At 41.6% G+C, this 13,732-nt stretch overlaps 1 protein-coding gene and 1 long non-coding RNA gene across 4 annotated transcripts in view; one reads left to right on the plus strand and one right to left on the minus strand.

The window, feature by feature from the left end:
- Cdh13 (cadherin 13) overlaps positions 1–13,732 on the minus strand; it is a 973,690-nt gene that overhangs the window by 872,381 nt on the left and 87,577 nt on the right. The gene's annotated exons all lie outside the window — the stretch shown is intronic.
- Positions 1–13,732, plus strand: part of LOC121136216 — a 61,068-nt gene that overhangs the window by 9,874 nt on the left and 37,462 nt on the right. The window contains exon 3 of one of the 3 annotated variants that reach the window (XR_005873353.1): positions 12,619–12,999. The exons of the other annotated variants lie outside the window; for them this stretch is intronic. This is a non-coding gene — a long non-coding RNA (uncharacterized LOC121136216). Of the gene's footprint in view, positions 1–12,618; positions 13,000–13,732 lie in introns of those variants that run through there. 3 annotated transcript variants of the gene reach the window in all.

Raw genomic sequence — 13,732 nt, forward strand, 5'->3', positions numbered from 1 at the left:
CCCCATCTCCTCTCTACCCAATCCTCTATCCACTCCTCCTCCATTTCTATTTAGAAAAAGGCAGGCCTTTCATGGATAGCAACAAAACATGACTTATCAAGTTATAGTAAGACTAAGCACCTCTCCTTGTATTAAGGCTGGGCAAGGCAATGCAGTATGATGAATAGGGTCTCAAAAGATTGTAAAAGAGTCAGAGTCAGCACTGCTGACTTTTAGGAATCCCCCAAGAAGACCAAGCTACACAAGTGTCGCATATACGCAGAGTACCTAAGTCAGTCCCCATACCAGATCCCTGGTTGTTGGTTCAGGCTCTGTGAGGCACTATGAGCCCAGGTTAGTTGATTCTGTGAGTTTTTATTGTGGCGTCCTTGATCCCTCTGGCTTCTGCAATCCCAATCAAAAGACCTGTATGACATGTTCTTGATTGTTAACTGATATAGGACAGCTTAGACCATTTTGCATGGTACCATCCTCATGAAAGTAGCGTGTGAGTATAAAAATGGTTACTGAACATGAACCTGGAAGTGAGCCAGTAAGCCACTTTCTTTCATAGTCCCTGCCTTTGTCTCTACTTGAGGTCCTTCCCTGACATTCCTCAGCAATAGGTCTGTAACCTATAAGATGAAATAAAACCATTCCTCCCTGAGTTGGTTTTAGACATGGTATTTCATCACAGCAACAGGAAAGCAAACTAGAACACATTCAGTTTTAAGATGACTGAAGAATATAGACACACATGTACAAATGCATGTAAGCACATATATATGGATGGATAGATGTATATATAAATATATCTTGCCCTCCTGTGTTGACAGTTATGTTTAAAAGTAGTTAATGCTGACAATAGTACACTTAAGCCTGTGAATGGATACACATTGGTGGCATTATCAAATATTTCCATAGTTTAGGGAAACAGTTGGCAATCTGTATGCATGAGAAGCTCAACAGTTGCTAACTGACTTGGCAATCTTACCTTGCAAAATTTCTCCCTGGAAGTAAAATTATATAGGACTACACTGAAGCCTAGCAGTTTCACACCCCAAGAAAACCCAGGAGCAAGATATGTGCTTTGTAACCTGGGAGTAGCTGCTAACCTTGTGGTTTATTAATGTATTTAAGTGTCACTGTATTTATGAAGATGGAATTGCACATACAAAGGCCTAGGCACAAAGAAGATGCTAGAGATGGGCTCCAATGATCATTTGTAACAAGACAACAGAGAACATGCTAAGAAAAAGAGTCAGAGCTGTGACTCTATCGGGAAAGTTGTCTAATGAACCAATCACAGCTTCTGCTTTTGTTTCTAAGTACTATGAAAGATAGATGCTAAAGTCAGAGATTCTGGGGCTGGAGAGATGATTCAGCAGTTAAGGATGCTTGCTGCTCTTGCAGGGGACCTGAGTCCCAATACCCATGCCAGGTGGCTCACGACTGTCTGTAACTCCAGTTCCAAGGGATTCAATGCCCTTTTCTGGCCTCCACTGTCATGGCTTACACATGTACTCACATTCATACACACACACACACACACACACACACACACACACACACAATCTCTTTTGAAAGTAAGATAATGCAACTTGAATCTGGGCTCTACCCCTTTGCAATGTTCTACTGTCAGAGATATGGCATGTCTGATCTTGATTTTCTTTTCTTTCTCATTGCTCTGTCCACTCCCAGCATTGTTAATGAGATACAGAGCTACTTGGGGACCCTGTAAGTCAACCCTGCTTGGTAGATTAGAGTACATTTGGTTCTTGTCATAAACAAATACCCAATAAGGGAACCTAGGGGAGAAAGGTTTAGTTAGGGCTCAGAATGCAAGAAGCTGTAGTCCCTTGTGGTGTGGAAAGCATGGAAACAGGAACAGAAGGTGGTTGATCACCTTGTACATACAGTTAGGAAGCAGAAAGCAGACAGAAAGTGGAGCTGGACTGTCAAAGTCAAGACCCATCTCTAGTAATGCCCTTCTTCTATTGAGGTTCCACCTTCTAAAGATTACACAACCTTCCAAAACAGAATCACCAGCTAGGGACCAAGTGTTCAAACATGTGGGTCAGGGTGGGGGCATTTCACATTCAAACCACAGCCTGGTGATACAATTTGATATTTCCACAAGCTGCCATTTTACAGCCTCTGCACCTTGGGCAAATGGTTCAGGACACCTTGCCTCAGTTTCCTCTTCAATACCTCAAGGAGATAAATACCCAAAAAATAGATTATAAAATATTCAGAGGCATTTACCATGTCACCTCCCACACAGGCAGCATTCAATTGCAGCTATACTATCTGTCTATCCAAGAGTTCTAGGGATGGAAGCTTCCATTTTTCTCCCTGCTGTATGGATTGATGCAGGAAAGGACCCAGTATTCTAGAAGGCAGCCTAGAGATTTATGTCTGAAAAGAGAGGGGTGTGATGCTCGGATAGATCAACCAGCTCAGCTGTGGTCAGTTCATCCATTCCTAGGTTTAGAAAAACCACTAGGAGCCATCCAAGTTACCGCTTCCAAGTTCAAACTACCACCACCCACAGATAGGTGGACACAGTGCTTCATTCCCTGTAGAGCAGGAAGTGTGGTTTGTGAAAAATGACTTCAAGGGGGAAGAAATTAGAGCCCAGACAGACAACATTTTTCAGTGTTCACTATAATTACCAGACAACAGTCAGCCTTTCGATTTGCTTTGGGGATTGGCCCAATTGGTTAGTAGTTGGCTTCTGTTTCAAGAGGCAACTGAATTCTCTGAAAACAGAGCAGGGAGGGTGCTGTAGTTGTCTTGTCAACTGACATCATATGAACAAGTAAGAACCTTCAGGTAAGGGGTTGAGGAGACTCAGCATTTTCTGAAATGGGAGGTTCTCTTATTCCCATTGAGAAATAGACAGAGAGAGCTGGGGATATGGCTCTGTCACTAAGTCTTGCCACAAAAGCCTGGCGACTTGAGTTCAATTTTCAGAATCCACACAATAAAAGCTGGGCGTGGTGCATGCTTCTAACCCAAACACTGAGGAGACAGAGACAGTCAGATCACTCACCAGCAAGCTTAGCCCACTCATCATGTTCCAGGAAGATCTTATCTAGGAAAACAGTGCATAAGGAATAAACTCTGCCACCCTGCCCTACACACACACACACACACACACACACACACACACACACACACACACACACAGAACACCCTGGAGAAAACCATGCGGCAAAGATGGATTCTCTTTTGTCCATTATTTTCTCTAACATCTAAAAGGAATGTTTCTCTAAAGTCTAAGAGGTGACTAATGCGTGCTAGAGGGACACATTAATATATGACTCTAAGGACTTTAAAAATATATGCACAGATAAGATATGCACCTGAACAGCTGGGTCATTTTAAAAAATCCTATATTTATGAATTAAAACATTTTTTATTTTGAGAACAAGTGCATAGGCAGATTGTGTTCTATTGAAGTTTTGGAAGAGAATCTCAGGGGAGGGGTATGAGACCATTCCCAGGGAGGAGTACCACTCAACAGGTTCTTTACATTCTTATAGTTATGCAGCCTTTGGGTGTGTGCTTTAAAGTGTGTAAATGAATCAAAGATGTGTCTGTCCTTTATCTAGATGAAAAATCTAGTTTTCCCAAACTTTACAAATAATGCCTTCAAAAATATGTGCTGTAAGCAGGAGTCCACAGTTATTAAAATGCTCACTGTGGCTCAAAACGAGTTTTTGCTCAGAAGATAAAAGCACACAGCATGCATTGGGCAACAAACTTTTGATTTAATTTTTTTCTTCAAAGAAGACATCAGACTAAGAAAATGTAAATGGGGGCTAGAGAGGTGGTTCAGTGAGTAAAATGTTCACGGTAGAAGCACAAGGACCTGAGTTTGGCTCCGCAGAACCCATGTAAAAGTAGCCATTGTTTACCCACTGCCAACCCTACCAGGCTCCAGTGGTCACACAGACAGCCCCACAAAAGCAAAGCAGAAGTCAGGACTCTGGAGAAGGGGTTTGGGAGGAGAAGATGGAATTGACAGGATGTAGGAAGATGAGAGATGGAGAAGCGGTAATGTATGAAACTGTCCAAGGACAAATTTAATTAATTCACTTAAAAAGTTGAGCATGGCAGCACAAATCTCTGTAACCCTGGGCCCAGGGCAGGGACAGGAGGAGCCTTGGAACTCCTTAGCCAGCCAATGTAGACAAACCAAGACTATCAAGTTCAGTGAGAGACCCTGACTAGAATATAAGATGGAGAGAAACTGACAAAGACCCTCAAAGTCAATCTCTGGCTTTGACATGCATGTACATACATGCACACCTACACACACAGAGAGAAATAGTACAGGTGATAGCCAATATGGTATAAGTTTTAATATTCCTATAATAAAAACTTTAATGATCACTCTCTTATGTATTTTTTCTAAATGTGTAATTAGTAATTTTACTCCCCTAAAAATTACATGGCATCTCTCATACTTCACTTGAGTGTATGTTGGGATTAGGCCAATCAATTTAGTTTTAATGGACTGGAGGAGAAATTCTCAGTATATCCTTGAGACTTCCAGGTTGCTACCAGCCATACTCAGTGCGTGATGGATAGTTTCTATTTTAAAATATGGCATTTGTTGTGATATAATTTAAATTACTTTTCTGCCAGGAGCATGCGTTCTGCAGAGCTACAATTATGCAAAGGGAAATTACAAATCATATTCCTACTTTATCTTCCTTTACAGTCCTTGTTGCAGCTACTTTTGCTCAGGTACAATTACGTTAGAAAAAACAAGATGCTGTGTGTATATTAAGAACAATTCTACATAGAGAATTCATTTTGGTTCTTGGTTAATTACAAGAGAAAAATAGAAGCCAATATAAAAAAAGCAATACTTGGGACTCATAAGTAGCAAGACTCACATATAAAGCTCTATTCCTAATCAATAATTTAGTGTTTCTGCAACCCCATTTAAAATGCAAGTCATTCTATGTTAAAAAATACACTCAGATCTATTCACTTACTATAAATGTTATACAAGCTTATTGTAATTTATTTAGAAAACAGACAAAACACAAAAATTAATGAAGGCCACCCCACTCTGGGTGCAGTGACGCTAGTCACTGTCATGAATAATATTTTGCTTCATTTCCATAAACTCCACTTTTCTAGTTCACGTAGGATATAAATAGCAATCTATTCAATTTTATAAAATTAGCATTATACTATAGGTTCTGAAACTCTCCAACTTATAGATTTATTTCTGTTTTATCGCATGTGTGTGTGTGTGTGTGTGTGTGTGTTTGTGTGTTGATATGTGTAAGTGAATATAGGTGTCCACAGAAGCCAGAAGAGGGAGTCAGATTCCCTGGAGCTGGTGTTACAGGCAGTTGTGAGCCACCTGAGATGGCTGGTGAGAACCAAATTGAGGCCCTCTGGAACAGCACAAAGTGCTCTTAACCACTAAGTTCTCTCTCTGGTCCCCAAACTCTCTGGTTTATAGCCTAATATATTCACTGGAAAACAGATAGTCAAATTTCTTCCATCTTATTAATTACAGGTTCTTTGCCAAATGTCCTACCTACAACATGATTTATTTCACTTCTCATGGGCTCTAAGAAATGTAGAATATTTCCATTCTCCCAACTACAAATTAAGTTACATTCAATAAACCTATGAGAACCTTTTTTTTCACATCTTTATTTATGCTTGATGAATCATTTAAAATCAAATTTCTGAAGTATTTGTGAAAAACATGATAGGAATGTCTAAATGTTGTCTTTTAAATTCCCATACACAATGTCAGTAGCCCAGATTCTTGGTTTGTGTGTGTGTGTGTGTGTGTGTGTGCTATTTCTGTTTCTGTTCTTCTATGTTTGTGTGTATGAGTGGACGTGTGTGGGTATTAGACACTGTGTGTGTGTGTGTGTGTGTGTGTGTGTGTGTGTGTGTGTGTGTGTAGGGAGGAAGATCATGAAATGAGGATTACATCCAGGGCCTTATGTATACTAGGTAAACACCTATCCCTGAGCTATAGCCTCAACCCTAATATACTGATTGATTCCATTCCTTTGGTAGATACACTCAGGACTGCTTAGATACACTTCAAAGGGGATTTGGTTAGATCACTACCCTGTTCTCTGTCTACAAAGGGGGGTCCTAAAGCTGAAATGTGCGATGATAATGTGAATCCCAGGTATTCTAATTTGCAGTGCCATCTATCTCATCAATTGTTTATGGATGGATTTCCACTATGGAATTAACAAGTTCACCTTTCTGGGCTGGAGAGTTGTTCACAGCACCACCTGCTCTTACAGAGGACCCGGGTTCAGTTCCCAGCACTAACCTGGCAGCTCACAACTCTCTGTAACTTCAGTTCAAAGAATCTAAAACCCATTTTCTAGCCTCTATGGGCACCAGGAACACATGTGGTACAGTTACATACATGCAGGCAAAGTGCTCATACACGTAAAATAAAAATAAACAAGTCTTTTACAAAAAGAAACCAGTCAGCTAATGAGTCAACAGGGCTGACACACATTTTTATGAAATGTTAAATAGATGTGAACTGAGCTTTCTGTTAAAACAGGAACATTTTCATTCTCATTGCCTCCTCCCGGTGTGTTGTGGGCAGGCAGTAACCTACTGAGTGGCGTGTGGGATTTTAATCGGCTTGCTACAGGCCCCCTCATTCTGCTCATTAAGATAAAGAAAGGTTTGTCAGGAAAATAGTCTATTAGGTGGTAATTTTCTTTCACATGCAAATTAAGGGATAATTAGTTTGACTATCAAGAGATGTAGAATCTGTGTGTTTGACATATTTTCATATGTAGTCAACACCGAAAGTTCAAGTATCTTTTCAGGGAAAAGAAAGGTTCTTTGAAAGTTAAAGCAGATTCAACAATATCCCTTTCTGAAAACATGCTATGCAGGTAAATACCACGGCGGCATAAATTTAGCTCAATTTCTTTAACTTGTTAATATTTTGAAAGAGATGACAGAAGTCAGACCTCCTTTCCTTCTGTAGACACATGTGTTGGAGAGGCTATGGAGCTGGGATTTAAACATAGCGATAGTGAAGGGAACATGCGGTGCCTCTCCTTAGCTTGAAGGAGCACTTCTGCTTCCAACACACAGAGAAAGAAAGAGAGAGAGAGAGAGAGAGAGAGAGAGAGAGAGAGACAGAGAGAGACAGAGAGAGACAGAGAGAGACAGAGAGAGAAAGAAAGAGAAAGAGAAAGAGAGAGAATCTTTGTTTAGTGGGCTTCATAGACTCCCTACCTCCATGACAGACACACTGTCTTCTCCCCAGCTTTCAGTCTGAGGAGACAGTTAAAGTATGCTTCATGATGAGAACTTGCAATTGTCCAAGACGTGGCAAGATTCAGCAATTAGAAATGCCTGGGTTTGAGTTTAAAAGGAAATCCTTGATAAGGAATGTGTTGCCCCCTTCAGCTGGGTCTCAGCTTGAGATGGGTCAGTCATCCAGCAGCATCTTATCAGAGATGTCTCTAGAGCTGCAATTAGATTGCTTGTCAAAATGAACCATGAGGCCACATCGTCTGAAAAGGAGTTTACAAAATCATCCCCCAAATAACAGTTAAATCCCATCAGGCTAGGCTATGAATAAATTGTCCTTTTTTAAGGAAATAAAGTGCTATATAATTCAGACCATGCTGAAGAATGAGAGAAGGGTGAGTATAATTTCAAAATAGCAGCCAATGTAGTTCAAAGTTCCTTGGAATGAGGTCTGACACAAGTTTTTTCCACTGCTTCTTAATTCATTCTACAATGAACCAGTCCATCAGACAGTTTTTGGAAGGTCTGGGACATGGGTAGCAGAAGAAACACAGAAATGAGTGAGCTAGCCTTGCCTGCCAGGAGCTTGAGATAGAGCAGAGTAAAGAACATATGTTTGTGGATGATGTCAGCCAAAACCATGAGTGACAAGGAGGGTGACACCACCTAAGTGATGAAATATCAGCACGGGTTGATGATTCCCACAGAAAGAGTAAGAAATGCACTAAAACGAGTGGGCTGAAGTCAAGAGAAGGGGAGAAGAGGGCAAGCAAGAGGAAGGTAACCCACGTGGAGCCTGGAACTTGAATTGTGTACCATTACAGCAGCGAGTGTTTAGCTGAGTGTCAAGTGGAAGAGTGATTTGGGAAAGGTTTACTAACGAAAAGTAGGAAGAACAGGCAAGTGTCCCAGCTGCAGGGCACTTCGCTAGCATGCCTGATGCCCCTGGTTCAAAATTCATAGGGAAACATAGACGATACCTGTCAGTGATTCTTATATGGCTGTGATAAAATGCCATGACCAAAAGCAGCTGAAGAGAGAAAGAATTTATTTTGCCTCTTAGTTCCAGAGAGATAGCAACCATGATAGTGGGAAAGAGATGGCGGCAGGAGCAGGAAGTTGGCTGATCATATTTCATCCATACATGGGCAGTGGAGGAGACGGGGGGGGGAGGAGAGAGAGAGAGAGAGAGAGAGAGAAGGAGGAGGAGAGAGAGAGAACAGGAAATGGGATAGGCTGTAAATGCTCAAAGCTCCTGTCCACACCTCCCCTTAAGAGCCCCACCAACTGGAGAGCATCAGAGAGACATTTCTCATTCCAACCCACCACAGTCTAAGTAGGAAACACCCTGCCTGAGGTCTCAGAATTCTTGGCCTCATAAAGTGGAAGCAGTAGTGTTCATGGAAGTCTTCTGAAGGTTTCAGATAGCTGCTGCTGTGGGCTTACTGGTGACCAAGTCATCACTCTTACTGGAGTGGGTAATTGGTCCACATGGCAGTGCACTGCAGTGCCCACTTTCAGCTTTCTGAAATCCTTTGGACTTTGCTGAGTGAATGGCCCTTTGTCTTTAAGATCCAGTCTTCCCCGCCCACTCTCCTTTCTTTTTCCCCAGCACTGGAATTGAACCCACAGACTTATGCATGATAGTCAAGTACTCTGCCACTGAGATACAACCCAAACCACTTTTTACTTTTAATTTTGAGGCAGGGTCTTACTCAGTTGTTCAGGCTGGCCTCAAACCTGCAATTCTCCTGCCTCAGCCTCCTGAGTGTTGGTACTATAGGCCTGGCTTAGAGTCCAATCCTACATGTTACTTCTTTTGATTTAATGAGGTGCCTACATCCAGTGCTCATCATTCCCTCCATCAAAGAAAGAAATGAAACAACAAATAATTTCTAGATTCTTGCCAGCCTCTTAGGCCAGGGGAAAGGCAGAAAGCAAAACCACAGTGTGGCTTCCTGAGTGCCAAAACTCAGCAGGATTCATTTCCTATGCATTTCAGGTTTTTCCTGAGTGACTCCCATTGGTTCTCGATTTCCTCCTGCGGGTTTTCCCAGGGCCAGACTGACCAGCTCCACTGAATTCAAATGAGCAGAGATGCCTCTAAATCAGGCTGGGGAGCACAGACTGTTTTTCTCATTCTGTCAATCTCACGTAAATAGCTAAGCCAAGCGAGTTGTAAGCAGACCCTGAAAGACTTCATTGGCTGCTGGGAACCCAAGTTAAAAAAAAAAAAAAAAAAAACGTAACTTGCTGACCAGCCCCCAGGCAAATGGCTGTCTTTGGTAGTACAGCCCAGGAGGAAATTTGATAAAGTGCTTTACTGGGTGGTAATATTGAGGTCTCAGCTTTCGTCAGATCTCAGTGGGGTAATGAAATTGGAATCCATTTACACCTTCCATTTCACCCCATACAGCTCATAGACACCCATAGGCATTGTGTCAAACCACATCTCAAAGCAGTAAATATCTTAAAATCTACACGCTCTGCTCCCCCATGGCACGCAACGCAGTCAGATTGGAGATAAATTATGAGAAACAATTTCTTGATTTGACCTCTCTGGTACCTGTAACAGAATCCAGATCCACAGCAAGTCATGATGGCATCAAAATGCATGAATAACTGCACTATTGCATGCCAAGTTTAGCAATACTGCAGTCTCCCTGGCCAGTCTATAAATAGCACAGTCATTGCTGGGACAGAGCCACCGTATGACAAGGACTTACATGCCCTGTCTCCTGTGACAGGATCTATCTCTGTCACTAAGGCATCTGTGACTGGAGTATTTGTGACACCATATTTTGTCCCCACATCATGGAAACAGATGAGGTGGAGTTAAAGCTAACCACAGCCATCTACAGGTCACATATGTTGGATTCGATTTTTATATAGATTAAATTCTTGGAAATTTTCTTACTCTTCCTGCTTCTTTCTCAAGGTTCCTTTCTGTAGAAAACTTAGGTCATTGATATTTGAAAGTTATTTAAAATATATTCAGGGGCTTTGGGAGAGAGATTAACTGGTGATGTGCTTGCGACTCAAGCATGAGGATCCCAGTCCCATCCCTTAGCACCCATGGACAAAAGCTGAACATGGTGGTACACAATTGTATTAGCAGTGCTGAGGAGCTACACTGGGACTCACTTAGCCTAGCCTACCTGGCAAGTCCCAGGTGCTCAGAAAATAAAGATTGAAGGCTCTTGATAAGTGGCATCCAAGACTGACCCCTGATCTTCACATATTTGTGTACAAATATGTATCACATGAACATACACTTTCATGACCATGTATCCATATATGCACATGCATATCATTTTAACATGAGACAGCCACAGATGATATGCAACAGAATTGCCTGGGCTGAGTCAAAGGAGAACTCTATTTATGATACAAGCCAAGGGCTTGTATAAGTGTAGTTTGCCCACACTTGTCCGAGTCAGGAATGCCTACCCTTTAAATGTTGCAATATGACTTTACCCTCTACAAACATGTTGTTCCACACTTATACCTACCCTGCCCATGCCCTGAACTCAGGTCCTCTAGTAGGCCTGGCGAGCACTTTGCTGACTGAGTCATCTTCCCAGCCTTTGACATTACATCTTAGTGAATAAACAAATCCCCAGTGGACCTGAAACTGTGGGCTGTTTGTCAGAAGCTCAACCAACATTTAGAAAGGAGAAGTGTGATCACTGTGGTCTACAGCATGTGGATTAGAAAGCTGACTGGTCCAGCATTCATCTGGGATGGGTTGCCAGCAAGCAGACCACTCATTTCTCCAGCTAGGGTGAAGAGGGATAAATCTCTCTCCAACAGCCCTTGTTCTATTCCATTCTTCTTCCTGCCTGACATCATTTACAACAGCTTGAGAAATAGATTTGTCCTGGCTGATCTTTAAAAAGGCTGTCAATAACAATATGAAAAATAATTACTATACCTGGAAAAAGTGGGCATTGATTTCAGCTGCTATCAGGGCCTCCAAACTGGATTTCAAGTACACAGTGGAACAGTGGAAGCCACTGTTTGATGAACATGGTGAATTTACACTTAGCTTTTGCTGGATCAAACTGAGGCTAGAACTTTAAAATGCAGACCTCTTCTTAAAAAAATTAACAATCACAGTTCAAGCCAGCTGCAAATATACTGAGTGAGGACAGCTTTCAAGAAACTGTATGATGCTCAGGAGACACAATGATAAGGGAGATGGACTGTCCCTGCTTCAGGACACATGCATTCTTTTGATAAAGAGTGATAATAAACCAGCACATAATTCATCATTTAACTATAATTAGGGCAAGTGTTGCAAGAAGAAGGGTACATTATGAAGGGAACTAGCATGGTCTTGGGAGAGGTCATGGAAATCATTCTTTAAGGAAGTCACATTGAAGCTATAAGTCCAAAGGGTTGCAGGGTGGGAAGCAAGAATGAAGAGGACTTGTTTCAAGAAGATATATATATATATATATATATATATATATATATATATATTAGACAAAAAGCACCATGTACATTGCTAGACACATGTAAATGTATTACATACATTCCTGAGACCTTAGATAAATAACATATACTTTATGAACAACAGAGAAATAACTAGTAGTCCCCACTAAAATCTCTAGGTACAGCCAGTTGACTTTCATGGAATGATTTTGTTATTTTTTGCTAACTTCTTACACTTGTTGACAATGTGAGATAATAGCTGATGAGCAAACACAGCTCCCACATCGATAATTCTTTTTATTAAAGATATATTTGTGGGTATGTGTGTGCATGTGTGTAATATGCACACATGAGCGCAGTGCCCACTGAGGACAGAGGAGAGTGTCAGATCCCCTGAACCTAAGCTACAGGTGGCTATGAGCTATCTGATGTGAGGGCTGGGAACTGAACTCAGGTCCAGTACAAGAGCAGCAAGTATTCTGAGTCAGCTCTCCATCCTTGAATTTGGCTCTTTTAAGTGAACACACAGGGTAAAAGTTCAACAATGATGCCACCCCCCTGGTTTGCCAATGCAGTAGCATCATCTCTGCTGGATCTTAAGGTTTTGGACACAGGGAGAATATGCATTTAGGGTTTTGTTTTTTTTGAGGGACTATACACAGCACATTTTAAATTTGAGATTGCATCATTAGCACTTTTGAAGCGACTGGGACTAAACCCAGAGCCTTACATATGCTGGGTAAGCAACTGACTACTGAGCCAGATCCCCAGCTCATGTTATTAACATTTTTCCCATCAGTTTTTCAATTTTACACATCTGGACATGACACCAGCAAACCATGACTCTGCTGTTTCAGTAAATAAAGTTTTATTGAGTCAAATACTCTCTGTACTGCTTTTATTCTATAACTGCAGAGGAGTAATTGGAGCAGAAGGATCCAACAGGCACCCAGCTCAAGATACTTACGTTTGAACTTCGTAGAGCTTTGTATAAAAGATTATTAGCTGGCCATCAATCAAAATCATCAGGAAACAAGAAATCATAACCTGACTTACAGTGTCTACCCATTCCTGTGGTGTAAATACCTCATGACTAATTTCAAGCTACTGAGTTCACTGAGTGAGGTGTTGAGAAGACAAAAGGGGTTAGGTCCTCATTTGACTTCATCATGAAGAAACAGACTTACATAACATCAAGAGCAAAGACAGTAGTGAAGTATTTTGGTGGTGATGCCTGTGAAGTGTGTATTACTCTTGTATATTACTCTTGTTTATAATAAACTTAATTCATTGGAAGTTACATAATTCCATTTTAATATGACTGAGTCAACTGTTTGTGACCACCAACCTGCAAGGTTCTAGCAAATGTGACAAGGTGGCATATTTCTGCCTTAAACCAAGGGAAACATGTGGTCTGTGTTTGGGGTGCAGAGATGGATGGATGGAGTAAAGCTAGAAAGGATTGAGATTTGGATGAAACATGCCCTTGTAGACTCCTGTATTTGAATATGGTTCCCAGTTGGTGGAGCTGTTTGCCTTCTCTCTCTCTCTCTCTCTCTCTCTCTCTCTCTCTCTCTCTCTCTCTCTCTCTCTCTCTCTCTCTCTCTCTCTCTTTCTCTGCTTCTGCTGTGGTAAAGCAATGCAGTCCCTGCTTCCTGACTACCAGGCCAGCCTCACACTACTGCTGTCATGCCTCCACCTAATAGGCCCTTTCTCCTCTAAGCAGTCATTTGTCAGAGTATTCTGTCCTAGCAACAGAAAAGTACCTGATACAGGAGTGAGTCACAGCCTGTACAAAGGATAAGATGGGATCCTATCCTCCATATCCTCTAAGAGGCAAGATTCCCGGAAGTCCTCTAGATGGGCAGAGGCACCATCACTTCCAGATCCGGATAGCTGAGGATATACGCAGCCCAGAAGCTACTCAGCATGACTGTTATATGTCAGGCACCATTTGAGTCATGTAGCAAATGTTGGTGTTCATAGCATTCCTGTAAGATACAGTCTCAATATTACCCTCTCCCATGGG

The sequence above is a fragment of the Mesocricetus auratus genome, unplaced genomic scaffold (genome assembly GCF_017639785.1).
Source record: "Mesocricetus auratus isolate SY011 unplaced genomic scaffold, BCM_Maur_2.0 Super-Scaffold_6723, whole genome shotgun sequence".
In the NCBI taxonomy this organism is placed as follows: Eukaryota; Metazoa; Chordata; class Mammalia; order Rodentia; family Cricetidae; genus Mesocricetus; species Mesocricetus auratus.